Source organism: Schistocerca americana, unplaced genomic scaffold (genome assembly GCF_021461395.2).
Source record: "Schistocerca americana isolate TAMUIC-IGC-003095 unplaced genomic scaffold, iqSchAmer2.1 HiC_scaffold_141, whole genome shotgun sequence".
Classification (NCBI taxonomy): Eukaryota; Metazoa; Arthropoda; class Insecta; order Orthoptera; family Acrididae; genus Schistocerca; species Schistocerca americana.
In genome coordinates, this window is record NW_025725491.1 from 77,501 (window position 1) to 82,500 (window position 5,000).

A 5,000-nucleotide genomic window follows, 5' to 3' on the forward strand; every position below is an offset into this window, starting at 1 on the left:
TAAGCACCAGCATGGAACAACACCCAGTGCATCCTCTCCGCCACATTAGACTATCCACACTATCATAACCAGACCGGGAGGTCCACTCACAAAACAGAATATCCCACCCTTCCGACAACCACCATTGCTCAGCTAAGCCACCAACACCCACACATGTCCTACACAGGGGTACACCCAACATCACAATACTGCCTCCTGTCACAGCACACAAACAATGGCAGGAATGAAAGACACAGGTCTGCCACAAGCATGGAATCAGAGCGCCGCCTGTTATGAGCCAAAGGTGCACCCTGACGTGGCAAATCAGATGATGCCGCAGTCATTTACTTACGATAATCACAATCAACAAACCGGCCCCCCCCCCCCCCCCAAAACACCTTTCCTTACAACAATGTGTACCTTAACCTAACCCGTATTGTGCCTTAACCTAACCCGTATTGTGCCTTAACCTAACCCGTATTGTGCCTTAACCTAACCCGTATTGTCCCTTAACCTAACCCGTATTGTGCCTTAACCTAACCCGTATTGTGCCTTAACCTAACCCGTATTGTGCCTTAACCTAACCCGTATTGTGCCTTAACCTAACCCGTATTGTGCCTTAACCTAACCCACGTTGTGCCTTAACCTAACCCACGTTGTGCCTTAACCTAACCCACGTTGTGCCTTAACCTAACCCACGTTGTGCCTTAACCTAACCCACGTTGTGCCTTAACCTAACCCACGTTGTGCCTTAACCTAACCCACGTTGTGCCTTAACCTAACCCGTATTGTGCCTTAACCTAACCCGTATTGTGCCTTAACCTAACCCGTATTGTGCCTTAACCTAACCCGTATTGTGCCTTAACCTAACCCGTATTGTGCCTTAACCTAACCCGTATTGTGCCTTAACCTAACCCGTATTGTGCCTTAACCTAACCCGTATTGTGCCTTAACCTAACCCGTATTGTGCCTTAACCTAACCCGTATTGTGCCTTAACCTAACCCACGTTGTGCCTTAACCTAACCCACGTTGTGCCTTAACCTAACCCACGTTGTGCCTTAACCTAACCCACGTTGTGCCTTAACCTAACCCACGTTGTGCCTTAACCTAACCCACGTTGTGCCTTAACCTAACCCACGTTGTGCCTTAACCTAACCCACGTTGTGCCTTAACCTAACCCACGTTGTGCCTTAACCTAACCCATATTGTGCCTTAACCTAACCCATATTGTGCCTTAACCTAACCCATATTGTGCCTTAACCTAACCCATATTGTGCCTTAACCTAACCCATATTGTGCCTTAACCTAACCCATATTGTGCCTTAACCTAACCCATATTGTGCCTTAACCTAACCCATATTGTGCCTTAACCTAACCCATATTGTGCCTTAACCTAACCCATATTGTGCCTTAACCTAACCCATATTGTGCCTTAACCTAACCCATATTGTGCCTTAACCTAACCCATATTGTGCCTTAACCTAACCCATATTGTGCCTTAACCTAACCCATATTGTGCCTTAACCTAACCCGTATTGTGCCTTAACCTAACCCGTATTGTGCCTTAACCTAACCCGTATTGTACCTTAACCTAACCCGTATTGTGCCTTAACCTAACCCGTATTGTGCCTTAACCTAACCCGTATTGTGCCTTAACCTAACCCGTATTGTGCCTTAACCTAACCCGTATTGTGCCTTAACCTAACCCGTATTGTGCCTTAACCTAACCCGTATTGTGCCTTAACCTAACCCGTATTGTGCCTTAACCTAACCCGTATTGTGCCTTAACCTAACCCGTATTGTGCCTTAACCTAACCCGTATTGTGCCTTAACCTAACCCGTATTGTGCCTTAACCTAACCCACGTTGTGCCTTAACCTAACCCACGTTGTGCCTTAACCTAACCCACGTTGTGCCTTAACCTAACCCACGTTGTGCCTTAACCTAACCCACGTTGTGCCTTAACCTAACCCACGTTGTGCCTTAACCTAACCCACGTTGTGCCTTAACCTAACCCACGTTGTGCCTTAACCTAACCCACGTTGTGCCTTAACCTAACCCACGTTGTGCCTTAACCTAACCCATATTGTGCCTTAACCTAACCCATATTGTGCCTTAACCTAACCCATATTGTGCCTTAACCTAACCCATATTGTGCCTTAACCTAACCCATATTGTGCCTTAACCTAACCCATATTGTGCCTTAACCTAACCCATATTGTGCCTTAACCTAACCCATATTGTGCCTTAACCTAACCCATATTGTGCCTTAACCTAACCCATATTGTGCCTTAACCTAACCCATATTGTGCCTTAACCTAACCCATATTGTGCCTTAACCTAACCCATATTGTGCCTTAACCTAACCCATATTGTGCCTTAACCTAACCCATATTGTGCCTTAACCTAACCCATATTGTGCCTTAACCTAACCCATATTGTGCCTTAACCTAACCCATATTGTGCCTTAACCTAACCCATATTGTGCCTTAACCTAACCCATATTGTGCCTTAACCTAACCCATATTGTGCCTTAACCTAACCCATATTGTGCCTTAACCTAACCCATATTGTGCCTTAACCTAACCCATATTGTGCCTTAACCTAACCCATATTGTGCCTTAACCTAACCCATATTGTGCCTTAACCTAACCCATATTGTGCCTTAACCTAACCTATATTGCGCCTTAACCTAACCCATGTTGCGCCTTAACCTAACCTATGTTGCGCCTTAACCTAACCTACGTTGCGCCTTAACCTAACCTACGTTGCGCCTTAACCTAACCTATATTGCGCCTTAACCTAACCTATATTGCGCCTTAACCTAACCTATATTGCGCCTTAACCTAACCTATATTGCGCCTTAACCTAACCTATATTGCGCCTTAACCTAACCTACGTTGCGCCTTAACCTAACCCACGTTGCGCCTTAACCTAACCCACGTTGCGCCTTAACCTAACCCACGTTGCGCCTTAACCCAACCCACGTTGCGCCTTAACCCAACCCACGTTGCGCCTTAACCCAACCCACGTTGGGCCTTAACCCAACCCACGTTGCGCCTTAACCCAACCCACGTTGGGCCTTAACCCAACACACGTTGGGCCTTAACCCAACACACGTTGGGCCTTAACCCAACACACGTTGGGCCTTAACCCAACACACGTTGGGCCTTAACCCAACACACGTTGGGCCTTAACCCAACACACGTTGGGCCTTAACCCAACACACGTTGGGCCTTAACCCAACACACGTTGGGCCTTAACCCAACACACGTTGGGCCTTAACCCAACACACGTTGGGCCTTAACCCAACACACGTTGGGCCTTAACCCAACACACGTTGGGCCTTAACCCGCTCTGTAATTGTCATACGACGCGTTAAATTAGTGTAGTGTTGCCTAACTGCAACCCCCGCAATATAGTTTGCTACTCGCACTGCCTGGTCCCCAGTGTATCGCTTCATGTTAAACACCTTGCAGCGATACACTGTAATGTGGATGGCAGCAGGACGTACATGCTCAATGCCCTTCGCAGTTGTTCATTGGCATTCGCATGGCGAAGCACTTAGCCTACGCTGTGGTACGGCCTGTGTCAACTGTCCGCTGATGTTGTACGTCCAAATCACACACTGTACTGCACATTGGTCCTCATGTACTGAATGATACATCGTGGTACATGTGACCGTACAACGACTGCGCCAACAACGGCGAACCATGCGGTCCAACTGTTGTGCACTCAGCTATGTGTCGTCTCCCTATAAGAGCCGGATTGCAGTGTGGTATGCCCTGGATGGCGATCAGCATGAGCCGTCTGTTGATGTAGTGGCGCGTGTTGTCAGACGTAGTCGTCTCTTCTCACACACCGTGACAGCATGGTGCACTGCGTTCCACATCTGCGACATGCGACAGAGGCCGGTTGACAGTCGTTCGCGCAATGGACATCGCATACGTACGGGGGCCACCTTCCACGTGTTCGCGAAGCGTGCACATGTTGTTGCGTGTATGTGGGCAGACATAGTGTGTCGTGACACCTGACACAGGCATGCAACAATCGTTGAATTTGCAAATGGCGATGGACGTCTACGTTTGCTGGTGACGTTACGCAAATGAACAACTGGTAAACCGTTGTGGTGCGGTTGTTCTCGCTAGAGGTGAATCAGTGATGGCGACGATCGGTTGAGCTACCAACCGGTTGTTTCAGCGATACCCACCATGCCCACGAACGTGAATGGCATGTGGGTGTGAAGCGATACGCGGCGGTGGCTGGGTGGGACCGTCCCCGGCCGGTGAGGGGGGGCCTCCCGGCGTGCTGGCCGCGCGGTGCGTGGGCGCACGCGCTACAGCCGGCTGGTGGGGGCGGCCAGTGGCAGGCGCGCCGGCCGACGGAGGCGGCAGGCGGCGCAGCTGCGCGCCGGCGCACCCTGCACGCGGCGCCGTGCGGCCAAAGTAGGTCCTCGCGGGCCCGGTGCGAAGCGCGGTGGACATCTGCAGTGTGCTGGTCCGATTGAGGACTGTGTGCGCTGAGGATGCGCCGCCGCCCGGCGCTCGGCGCCGCGACGCCGTCTGCTGCTCGGTCGCCTCTGCGGTTCTCGCAGGTGGTTTGTATCGCAGCTGTGCGGACGTGTTGGCGCGTGCGCTGTGCTGGGAGAGTTCGCTTCGGCACCCAAGTGGGGCTTTTGTCCTTCTGTGGCGCTGGCGTTGGAGCTGCCGGCCACCGTAGGTGGCGCGTGTTGTCTCCCGCCGGCAATGCCACGACAGCACGCTCCCGGGCCTCTGTCGGCAGCGGCAAGCTCAGTTGGGAGCACGGGTGGTCGCACCTAAAGCGTCTACTCGCCAAACTCCGGGCGATTGCGCCTCTCTCGAACCCGACCAAGTACTTAGGACGGCGCTGCGCGCCGCCGGGACCTGAGAGGGTTTCGAGGTGTATCGTGCAGGGGAGCTCAGCCTCCTCCTGTTTGCAGAATAATTGAGCGGACGCTTGCGTGTTCGCGCGGGCCCCCGGGACACACTCCCGGGCGGCCG